Source organism: Sminthopsis crassicaudata, chromosome 6 (assembly GCF_048593235.1).
Source record: "Sminthopsis crassicaudata isolate SCR6 chromosome 6, ASM4859323v1, whole genome shotgun sequence".
NCBI lineage: Eukaryota > Metazoa > Chordata > Mammalia > Dasyuromorphia > Dasyuridae > Sminthopsis > Sminthopsis crassicaudata.
This window is the reverse complement of record NC_133622.1, coordinates 146,184,755-146,197,981: the sequence shown is the minus strand read 5'-3', so window position 1 is coordinate 146,197,981 and position 13,227 is coordinate 146,184,755.

The window sequence follows — 13,227 nt, the reverse complement described above, 5'->3', positions numbered from 1 at the left end:
CTTTCTCTACCATGTCCCAGAAGCCTTTGCCCTGAAATCCTTGAGCTGTTTCTTCTGAAAAGTTCATCCCAAACAAGACACTCCATTTTAAAGAAGGATTCTAGCCAGTCATATTCAGTCCTTCATTCCATTCAAGGCTTCATTCTTGATCATCTAGACTTCTTTCTCCATTATGCTTCCGTTTTCATATCTTTTCCTACTGTCCAAATCTAAATTTCAGCTTCCTTTTATATGTTATCTTCTCCTATTAGAATGTAAGCTCTTCTGTAAGCATTGCCTTCCTACCATCTGCATCGGTATTTTTAGTGCTTAGCACAGTGCCTGGCATATAAGTAAGTTTCTAATAAATTTTCATTGGCTTGACTTAATGTATATGAGTAGAATTCCTGAAGATGATAAAAAAGCCCAATCAATGTTTATTAGAAACTGATTTCTCTTCCCCTTTTGCAGACACAGATAATAGATTTAGGGGTTGCAAAAGATTCTTTCTACTTCCATTTTATGAATTAAGCCTAATTTTTCCCTCCTGTCTACATGATTATATTTGCAAACATTTGATTCAATTGTAGGATTTCTAAGTAATTAAAAAAAAACCCTAAATAGTTCTAACTATAATAACAATTTGTCAAGGGTTTTGATTTTCAAATAGACCTAAAATCATTTATGTTTGAAGAAAGGATTCTATAGTATTTTCTATGTTTTTGTCTTAGTACTCTATTCTGTTTCATATTATATATGAAACCTTAGAATTTATCCTCTTAAAATAGACCAGAAGAGGATTTAAAATTTATACATGTGAAGTTTTTAGAAAGAGGAGAAAAAGTATTTTAAATTGGGAGAAATTTAATCATTCATTTCAAAAAAAAAAAAAAAAAAGAAAAGAAAAAAAAAGGAATTTTAACCCTGAGAGACCCTTCCCTTCATATATAGGCCAAATACTACTACAGGCTTGAGCCACAGTGCTATGCACCAGGCACTGAGGATATAGAAAGAGGCAGAAGATAGTCACTATCTTCATGGACATCCAAATTAATAAGGCAGAAAACAAGCTAACAAAAGTACAAGTTATATAAAAAAATAATAATAATTAAGAGGGAGAAGGCTAGAATTAAAAGGGATTGAAAAAGGCTTCCTGTAAAAAATGTGATTATCGTTGGTTCTTAAAGGAAGCCAGTAGGCAGAGATGGGAAGGGGAAGCATTCCAAATATGGAGAACAATCAGAGAAAACACCCCAAACTGACTCATGGAATAGCAAAGAGGACAATATAACTGGATCAAAGAGTTTTGCTGAGAATAAGGCTGATAGAAGAGGGCTACATTAAGAAGGGGGTTGATTACCAGAGAATTTGTATATGACCTTGCAGGAAACAAGAGGCCACTGGAATTTATTGAATAGGGAAGTGAAATGGTTGGACTTAGACTTTAGGAAAATCACTTTGATGACTGAATGGAGGTTGGATTGAATAATAAGAAACTTGAGGCAGATAGACTCATTAGCAGACTGTTGTGAAAATCCTGGCATGAAGTGATAAGGGCCTGCACTAGAGTGGTAGAGAGAAAAAAATATGCTTAATTCATAAAATGGAAGTAGAAAGAATCTTTTGCAACCCCTAAATCTATTATCTGTGTCTGCAAAAGGGGAAGAGAAACCAATTTCTAATAATAGATGTAAAGGTAAAATTAACAGATTGGATATGGAGGTGAGAGATAATGAGGAGTTAAGGATGACACCTAGATTTTCAGAGTGAAGGACTGAGAGAATGGTGTTGCTCTTGATTGTAATAAGGAAATTAGAAGTAGGGAGGGGAATTAGGGAGAAAGATAATGAAGTCATTTGGGGGCGTGTTTGCTGGACTTCAAGTTTAAGATGTCCAATATGTTCAGCATGCTAAAAGGCAGTGGTAAATCAAAGAATTAGTACAGAGAGAAAAAAGAAGAGGCCCAGGAAAAGAATCCTAGGGGCACCTATGGTTAGAGATCATGATCTTGTTGAAGATCCAGTAAAGGAGACTGAAAAAGAGGAATAGAAGTAATCAAATAGGAGGAGAACCAGGAAAGAGTGGAATTTTTTGGGAAAAAATACCTTTCTCAAAATAATTATGCTTAAATCCCCTACTGATTTAATTCCTTTCCTCACCAGCCAAAGGATATATTAGTTAATAATAATGCAATTTAATCAAGTGGCTTAACAAATAAAGTCACTAAGAAAATATTGTATTGCTGAGAATAGCAAAACCATTCACAACTGATCATCCCATAACATTGCTATCACTTTGTACACAGTACATTTCATTTTTGTTTGAGTTCATGGAGAAGTTTCCAGGTTTTTCTGAGAATATCCTACTCATCATTTCCCATAGAACAATAATATTCTATTATAATAACATACCAGAACTTATTCAACCATTCCTCAATTGATGGGTAATCCCTCAATTTCCAATTCTTTGTGCTCTGAGAAAAGAGCTGCTATAAATATTTTTGAACATATAGAATCACCAACTCATTTTCTTTTAAGTCTCTTTTGGGATTTATACCTACTGGTGATATTGTTAGATAAAGAGATATGCATGATTTTATAGCCCTTTGGGTATAGTTCATATCTTTTGATCATTTATCAATTGGGGAATGGTTTTTGAGGTTGGCAGATTCACCAGTAGCTTATTGCAATAGTCTAAGTAGACGATGATGAGGTTCTGCATTAGAATAATGACAGTGAACAGGGACATTGATAAATTATTGGTGGAATTGTGAATACATCCAGCCATTTTGGAGAATGATTTGGAACTATGCTCAAAGAGGTATCAAACTGCGCACACCCTTTGATCCAGCAGTGTTACTACTGGGCTTATATCCCAAAGAGATCATAAAGGAGGGAAAGGGTCCCACATGTGCAAGAATGTTTGTGGCAACTCTCTTCATAGTGGCCAGAAACTGGAAACTGAGTGGATGCCCATCAATTGGAGAATGGCTGAATAAATTGTGGTATATGAATATTATGGAATATTATTGTTCTGTAAGAAATGACCAGCAGGATGATTTCAGAAAGGCCTGGAGAGACTTACATGAACTGATGCTAAGTGAAATGGACCAGGAAATTGTTGTATACTTCAACAACAATACTATATGATGATCGATTCTGATGGATGTGGCGATTTTCAACAATGAAATTAACCAAATCAGTACCAAAAGAGCAGTAATGAACTGAACTAGCTACACCCAGAGAAATAATTCTGGGAGATGACTCTGAACCACTACATAGAATTCCCAATCCCTCCATTTTTGTCCACCTGCATTTTGGATTTCCTTCACAGGTTAATTGTACACTATTTCAAAGTCCAATTCTTTTTGGACAGCAAAACAACTGTTTGGACATGTATACATATATTGTATTTAATTTGTACTTTAACATATTGAACATGTATTGGTCAACCTGCCATCTGGGCGGGGGGTGGGGGAGGAAAGGAGGGGAAAAATTAGAACAAAAGGTTTGGCAATTGTCAATGTTGTAAAATTACCCATGCATATATCTGGTAAATAAAAACTATTAAAAACAAGAATAATGACAGTGTCAGATGACAAAGGGGGCATATTCAATATGTTTCAAAGATGAAATTAGTAGGTCTTGACAACATATTAGGTGGGGAGAGAGAGGTAAATAGTGAAGGGTCAAGGATCTAATATGTAAACCTAAGAATCTGGGAAATGATGTTGCCTTCTAGTAATAAGGAAGGAAGGAAGGGGAAGGATTTAGGAGAAAAGATAATGAATTTGATTTTGGCCATGAGTTAAAGATATCTATAGGATATCCTGTTTAAAATGTCTGAAAAACAGCTGGAGATGTGAGACTAGAAGTCATTACACAGTTTGGGGCAAGACAAAGAGATCTGAAAATCATCAGCACAGAGATGGTACTTAAACCTGTATGATTTATTTTTTTTTCTGTACCCTAGGGTACAAATAGTTTCAACTGAATTTCAATATCATAAATAATTTTATTTCAAATTTGAATAATAAAATCAAATTTTTAATTTTTATACACCATGACATAAATATGTATATGTACATAAAAATTATATTTTAAAAAAAATTTATGGAAAATGCATTACTCAAGAGATGTTTCAGCTTTCATGTTTCTAGCTGTTCTCTTTATATAAAGAGGCAGAAACAAGAACATACACTTTATTTACCTTAATACTGAGAAGAGAAGATGGTGTTGGAACAACTACTATGGGTATATCTCTGCACAAGCCACATGCAAAGACTCTAAGTTCCCTTCCTCTGCATATGCACAGACAGAATTTTGCCAGCCTAGGTCATGAATCCTCATTATTCTCTCTGCCTATGCATACATAGGATCTACCTTTTTCATCTACTAAATATATCAACATGGTTTGATTCTATTTTTAAGGTTTGAATGCATTTGCAACAGTAATTTATAATTGACTTGGATCATCTGTCTCTATCCCACTGAAATTCTAATATTCTTTGTAACTTTATGTCAACTAAAAGGATTACTCACTTATGTATAGATTGAATACATTTTAACAAAGCAAAATTATTAAAGAATTTAGGTTAGAAGTCTAGAACAGCAAGGATCCTCCTGGGCAAGGTCTGATATCTCAGTTCCTCTGGACTTTTTTTTTAATTAAAGAAAAAAATGAAATGAACAATGTGTTCAGTAAGGCCTGAAATCTTAATAACCCATTCTTTTGTGCCTGATTTTTCATGAATCTTCTCAAAAACAGTAGCATGGGGAGTGTCTTCCATGTATTTTATTATTTATTTATTTGTTTGGGTTTTTTTGTTTGTTCATTTGTTTGCTATATTTTGAGTCTGAGTTGTCTCCCTCCCTACCGTACATTAGAAAAGACAAATATCTGAAGGCTGTATTTGTATAGAATCATATAATACATACTTCCATATATCAGTTCTTTCTCTTTAAGTGAACAGCATTTTCTTTCCTAATCCTTCATGGTTGGTTTCAATGATCATATTACTCAAAATAACTTTGTTATTTATATTTGTTCTTTGCATACAATATTCTCTTGGTTCACACTTAATTATTTCATGCAAGTCTTTCCATTTTTAAAAAAAATCAACCTACTTGTCATTTCTCACAGAACTATTATATTTAATCGTAATCATATTCTATAATCTATTCAGCCATTAAACAGTTGAGGATCATCTCCTCAATTTTCAGCTTTATGTTAATACAAAGAGTTGCCAAAAATATATTAAAACATAGAGGTTCTTTTCCTTTTTTCCCTGGTCACCTTAGGAAATAGATCTAATAGCGGTCTTATTTGATCAAAGGCTATATACAGTTTTATAATTTTTTTGTGAATAATTCTAGATTGCTCTCCAAATTTATTGAACCATTTTACAGTTTCACCAACACTGTGTGTGTATCCCAATTTTTCCATATCTCCTCCAACATTTGTTATTTCCCCCTTCTATCATTTTAGCCAATCTAATAGTTGTAAAATGGTAATTCAATGTTGTTTTAATTTGCATTTCTCTAGTCAATAATGATTCAGAGCATTTTAAAATATGACTACATAGAGATCTGATTTCTTCATCTGAAAAAACTGTCCATATTCTTTGACCACTGACCATTAACTCATATCCTTATAAACTTAATTTGGTTATGTATTTGAAATATGAAGCCTTTCTGCAAAAAAAACTGTCTATAAATTATCCCCACTAATTTTCTTCTTTCTTTCTAATCTTGGGAACATTGGTTTTATTTACACACAAATCTTTTAATTTTATGTAATCAAAATTATCCATTTTATACCCTATAATGCACTCTATATTTTGCTTATTTATCAATGTTTTTCCTATCCATAAGTCTAGTAAGTAATATGTTCCATGTCCTTTTAAGTTACTTCATTATCTCTCTTTATGTGTAAGTCTTGTATACATTTTGACCTTATCTTGGTAAATTGCATAAAATATTGGTCTATAACTAATTTTCCGCCAGGCTACTTTTTAATTTTTCTAGCAATCACCCAAACATTTTCATCTGAAGTGTAGGGTAGTCTTTGATACGACTCTAGATTTGTGTCCCTCTTCTCTTTTGACTTGTAAGAATCACCACCATAATTTTTGAAATAAATTACTTTAAACCTTAATAGTTAAAGGACAAAGAAAAACAAAGGTATAATTTTATAAATCACAATAAATAATTAAACAGTAAATAGCACATATTTACATGTCTCTTTATGATTTTTGAATTATTTTATCTCACTAAAATGATGTAAAGAAGGTAGGATCAAAGGAAAGACCTGGGGTTTCTGTGTTACTGTAATGTTATTATTTTGGGTTACTGTAATCAGCCAACCACAGAGTTCTTCCTCATTTGAAGAAATAAGCTCATAATTCCAAAATGGCAGTGGAGAGAGAAACTTGCATGAGACTTCCTGAGATTGATCTAAGATTGATAGTCAGCAGGGTCAGGACAAGTTTGATTGGAAACATTTAGAAGGGAGATCATAGAAGCCTACAACCAAATAGAGCAGAATAAAGGTACTTTTAGGATGCTATTTGCTTGACAATACACCACTGCTTATAATTAATCATTTGTAATCAGTTGTGTTTCTCCTCCTAGAAATGATTCTCCCTTTGATCTGCATCATCCTTTATTGAAGCCCATGATCTCGTAGGATAAGGATGAGACCTGGTTGAGAAAGCTCCCTCCACTAGCTTAGATCAATATCTTCTTTGAAATTTATAATCTTGAAGAATTGTATTGAAGGGTTAAGTCATTTACCTGGAGCATATAGCACATATATGGTAGGGTTTCAGATCTTCATTATTTTCTGGCTAATTCGCTATCCACTATAATGGGGATTGGGAATCCATTGCCTGAAGGCCAAATCCTATAGCTGTCTTGTTTTTTTATGACCTGAGAGCTAAAAATGGTTTTTTAAATTTTTAAATAAAGCTATTTCAGCTATTCAAATAGAAGAAATTCCTATTGGAGTATATTCGTGACTCTCAGAGATAAAACTTGCTGTTTATTAATCTAAATGGAATTTTAAAATTTAAAATTTTTGGTGTGTTGGTAGTAAAAAAGAATTTTATCACAATGGTTTAGAAAGAGTTCAACAGTTATAATGTAAGTAAATATTTTCAATTAACTTATTTGAACAACTCTGCTATTGATCATTAGAGATCATATTAGTTCTTGGTCTTTTATAGACCAAGGCCAAAATGCAAATTTCTCTCACTGGAGCCTCCGATCAATTCAATTATAAGTGGGCTGTCTTCAGAAACATTAGATAATGGACAGAGGGACTGAACAAAATAAGATTCTTTTACAGATCTATGATATAATAGATGTGGTTATTCCTTCTGTTGGTAAAACTTTCAACCCAAACATACTTTAGAATATAGAGTGATTTAATTCAATTTAAATTTCATTTATTAAAGATTTACAACAGATGTGCAAGCAAGTACAACTTAGTAGACTGGAAAGTACTCTGGTTTTGAAAGACAGATTCAAGTCCCATCTCCAAGATTTTCTGCTTGCATGAACTTGGGCCTATTTAATACCCACACCTTAGTTTTTAATCTACAAATTGAGGACTTTGGATTAAATGACTTCCAGGTCCTTTCAGCTCTAAATCTATGAGGGTCCTAGACTCTGGAGATACAAAGAAAAAAAAAAATTCCTACCCTTAAAAAGCTTACATTTTACTTGGGGAGGATATAATATACAGATATGGAAGTAAACACAAAGTATATTTCAAGTAATTTCATGAGTGGGAAGAGAGAAATAAGTGAGGGAAGACTTCATATGGGAATTGAATGAAGTTATGGATTCCAGGAGGAAAGAAAACATAGTGGAAAGTCTGTGTATACAGACAGAAGATAGAATTCCAAATTCAGGGAATAGCAAATAGATTGGTTTTGCCAGAAGGTAAATTGTATAAAGAGTACTGTAAAAGGAAGTTTCCTACATATGAAATAGAAATTAGATCTGATCAAGATTTCTACAATTTTAAATTTTCAAAGCAATATTCTATTTTTCTTCCTAGATATTTTTAAATTCCAGGTTGGGTGTAGAAAGGATTTCTTGTATAAGGAGTCAAATTAACAAACATTTATTAAGCCTCTAGTATGTGACAGACACTAGATTCCAACACATTCCCCTCAAGATCCATCTTGGGGCTTCCTGTTGGGAAAATTCTACTATTAATTGAAGATAAAGTGATACTTTGTCTTCTTATGATCCTAAGAAAGGCAACTAATGAGTCAATGGGAGCTTGTTAGCTATCATAGATCCCCAGCTGTCACATGAGACATCCAAAAAGGGGCACAGGTAGACTCTGCAACAGAATCTCATGATTTATAGAAGTAATAATTAGAATCTCATTTAACTAGTCACATATGATGGAGAATGTGCTTAGGGATGCAAATGAGTCATCAAAGCTTATTTCCCCCACTAGATCAAGTTAGTTAAATATTTTCCATATGGTCATCCTTTCAGAAATGAAAAGAGAAATGATATAAAGAAGACACCAGCAGATCTCTTATCAGATATGCAGTTATTCCATCTTATTTGAAATTGTAATTAAAGTAGGATAATAGTGACAGCTTATCTCTTTATGCATAAATGATATTTCTGCTGCTTCTAAAAAATTCTCGGGGTATGTTACTACATACATATCTTCCGCTCATTTTCTAATTAGACATTTGAATAGTAAAAAGAAATAAGTTCCATGATTGCTTCTTTACAGATGTTACATAAAAATTCTCCTTTGCAGTCAGTAGAGAAAATAACTGTAACTCTATCAAGAAAGGAAGTATGAGACTAGCATTATCTGATCCAACATTGTCACTTTCTTCTCTGAAAGAAAAACCTTGCAATTACACTCAGATTCCAAAAGCCATCTCCCCTTTTCAGGCTGCATCACTGGAGAGGGCAATCAGGTATTCTCACTGACAGCTGAGAGGCACAATGAATTCAGTTTTTCTTTTCTAGCTGGCATAGTATTTTCCAATTGTGAGAAAGGATTGTTTTTAATAGCATAGATCTATAGCTGAAACATCTTGGATGTAGCATTTTACAATGCATAGCACACAGTAGCACTTAATAAATGCTTATTAATTGTCTAGCTTGTTCTTCTTCTCCAGAATTTTATAAATGAAGAAATTGAAACCCAGAGAGGTCCAAGAACCCAGCACTACCCCTTTCCACTTCAAATCCAAAGCTTTTCTTTCTAAACCACATTGCCAGGTGTGATACTCTTAGGAATTAAAACTACTATTCTATGAAACCTGGATGTTAGGTTCTTACTAAGTGCTAATGAGATATTAGGTTCTTACTAAGTGCTAAGTCGGTACTTGACAATTCTCTAGTTCTGGCCTTTCTTGGGAGTTTGACTTGTGAATTCCTGGGGAAGAGCTTGCATGCTTAGGAGGAGCAAGTTCATTGGTTGAAGTAATTTTTCCCAGAAGCCCTTGCATTATCCCATGCCCATTCTCTGGGAGGATAAAAGAGGGCAGCTCTGGAGGAAAAGGGAGTCTCTGCTCTAGGCCAGACTTGAGGCAGCTCTCTGAAGGAAGGGAAGTCACCACTCTGGACCAGAGTTGACGGCAACTGTCTGGAGACAATGGTTCTCTACAGGAAGAAGAATCTGTCCAAGAGATTTGAGTTGACACAGCAGATCTTCTCCCAGAGAGCAAGCGACAGCTTCTGGAGACAACTGCACATTACACCTGGATTATAATATTTGTAAGAATATATAACATCACAGACTGACACTTCCATAATCAAATTCAAATAGCTCAAACTGAAGTAAAATTATTTTGAAACATTTTTTTAATCTGAATTTTCTTTTTACTTTGGCTGAAGAGACATATATCTTTGGATTTGTTTAGAAAAATTCATTGATTCACATGGACAAAATTTTCAAATGTGAGTTAAGTAGTATTGAATTATGAAGTAAAATATTTAAAACTGAAGTTCGGAAATAGGAGATGGAGAACATAATATTTCCTCTGTTCCTTGTGTTAATCATACTACTTATGGCCCACTTGGTACAAAAAAAAATTACATATAATTCTGTGATTAATCATTTCACAAAGTCTGTTTCTATAAACTTGAATTATTCTTGTTGCTGGTATAGAAACTATCTTCCAAATGGTAGGTGCCTGAGTATCTTTAGATTACCATGGATATGAATTAGAGTCTCATTTCTGTTTCTTTCCATCTGTATAAACTTGGGCAAGTCAATTATATTGTCTAGACCTCAGTTTATTCATCCCAATGTAACCTCTCTTTGACCCTGCTCTGGGTGTAAGGAGAGGGTGATTAATGAGACTTGGGGAGGAAGACCAATTTGTGGGGTAGACAGTTTACTCATCATTCTCAAATTCTGGGGCCCATAATTTACCTCAACCAGAAAAAGGACTTATGGAGAGAATACCAGAAGTTATCATGGTGAGTTTTGGGAGGAGTCATCAAATCTATTAGAGGTCTCTGTAGAGTGAAAGTCCAAAGACAAGGAGAATGGGGACATTCTAGACATGAACTATAAACTGGACAGAATCTATGTGGATAATTACACACACACACACACACACACACACACACACACACACACACACAGAGGACTTTGGAACATTTTTTTTCCTGAATGTTCACTTTTGTCTTAGAGCCTTTAAAATGTGATTAAAAACCTGTTGGCCAATAGCACAAGCAGTTTATTGTATTTAATTAACATCTAGATGTAGATAAAGTACAAGATAAAAGAAATTTCCTTTTTCAGAAACAGGAAAATTTTGCCTGTTGAGGCTGGACTGAGGGCCAGAGCTGCAGAAGAATACAGAAAGCAGCCAGTGTTAATTTTCACAATCCTTGCATATCTTGCATATCTCTGCTGTGTTAGGGCAGAATAAACTTCCTTTTGTTAACTGTTCACATTTTTCAACATCCTCTCACATTCCTTATCCTCAAATAATCACAGTATATTTTCACAATGTCTTTCTAAGTTATCAATTCCTTCTGGTTCATCCCATGTGGCAGCAGGTGCTAGTTCCCAAAATGATCCCTCAAATCAAAAACCCAATAGAAATCTGAACACACACAGTCCATCAATCCCCTCCCAAAGTTAGTGAATCCTTGTTTTCAAATGTAATTTCAATTCATCTGTAGGGTCAAGCTCTATAATCTATTATTTTGGAGCTCCACAGGTCCTTTGACTTGAGTGTGATGAGTTCAACTGCATTCCTGGGTCCTTACAGTAGTGTCTGAGATCAGAAGGATTTGGAAAGGTCCTTCCAAGTTTGGGATCAACTTTTCCTCCTTCCAGGTTCAGATCAGTGCCCAATCTCTGGATTGATCTTTATGCACAGCAAATCCTAGAGGAGGGGTCGAAGCAATAAGCCCTTTTAATTGTAGTTCATGTAAATGCTTAACAAGTTGTAAGATATATTTTCTAATAAACAAGTCTTTGGTGTTCCACATGGGGTCTATACCTTTTAGTCCTCTTTCCTCTGGGATATGGATGTCCATATAAAAGTTCATAACGTGACAATCCAATATTTCTTTAAGGTTTAGTCCTAATTCTAAGCAAGGCATGGGGAAGACATCTGGTCCAAGGCAACCCAGTTTCTAGGCCCAATTTAGTCAAGTCAGTTGCCTCTTTATTTCCTGATTCATTATTATTATTATTATTTTTCCTTTTTCTGAGGCTGGGGTTAAGTGACTTGCCCAGGGTCACACAGCTAGGAAGTGTTAAGTGTCTGAGACCAGATTTGAACTCAGGTCCTCCTGAATTCAAGGCTGGTGCTCTATCTACTGCACCACCTAGCTGCCCCCTGATTCATTCTTTCTACTTTGCCTGAAGAGGGAGGAAGCCAGGGGATATGAAATTCCCAAGAGATCTCCAGGGCCTGCATCAGACTCTGAAGAATACTTGCTATGAAATAGGTGCTCTGGTCTGAGCCAATGCATTCTACCATCCCATACCTGGGGATTATATTTTCTAATAAAATTTTGCTCACCATAGAGGCAGTTGCCTGGAACAAGGGAAAAGCTTCAATCCATGAGGTTACTATGACCAACAAATATTTGAGGCGGACCAGCATGGACAGCTCAGTAAAGTCCACCCGTATACTCAGAAATTGTCTCAATCCTGAGGACTCCCTCCAGCCTGCAGGCGGCGTGAGGCAGCCTTATTTGTCCTTCAACAGATCAGGTATCCCTCCACCAATTGCCAGGCTAATGTGTATAATCCAGGAGTCACAAATATAGTAAGTACAATATCACACAGGTTTTGGATATCCCAATGGCAGCCTTAATGTAGATAACATAGAATTTGCCTCCTAGCTGCTTTGGTCAGTGGAAGAAACCATTGTCCCATGTTATCTTCTTGGGCCCACAAATCATGGGCTCTTAATTTTTCTTCCCTGATGGGTAAGTTGGGTTGGGTGGCAGAGAAGGAATTAATACCATCATTCCTTCAATAACATCTCCTTCATTCCCGGCTTTCCTTGCCTCTTCATCAGCAAGGCAGTTACCCCGGGCCTCAAATGTGTTCCCCACCTGATGTCCTTTTACATGTACAATAGCAATAGCTTTAGATAGTGAGAGACATGATTTCCTTAAAGCAGTTACTTCACGTAACTGTCCTAATTTTAAATAATGGTACAACTTTAAAATGACTAAATACAATCAATTTAAACTAACAGAATATCCTATTTTCCCATAAAAGAACCTTTCAGATTTAACATTAATAATCCCTTCATTCTTAAAAAACATATTAAACTTTTGAAAAAAAACCCTATAAAATTATCAGATCAGATTAAAATTCTGCTCTAGGTTTTTTTGTTATCATATTATTTAAATAAAGAGACCATTATGCACTTAGGTAAACATTAAATAATTTGCTGAAGACAGATGGGACACCTTAGTAGAAACAAATCACTTCCAGAAAACTTACAGTTCCAACAAACCTCTTAGAGCAGCTATAAACTTGAAAAATCAAAATAAAACATTCAGTTATTAACACAATGTAAATGTAGGCTGTTTCTTTAAACAGTACAATCAATTAATGTTTCAATCAGCAAGGAGTTGCAGTTTGTTTAAAAAAAAAAAAAAAGAAAGAAAAAGAAAGAAAGCAAGCAGCTGCTTTCTTAATGGAGGGGGTGGGGGGATTAGATTGTCACCTGACAAGGCCCTTTCCACGTGGCCATTCTTCCTCCACATCATATGA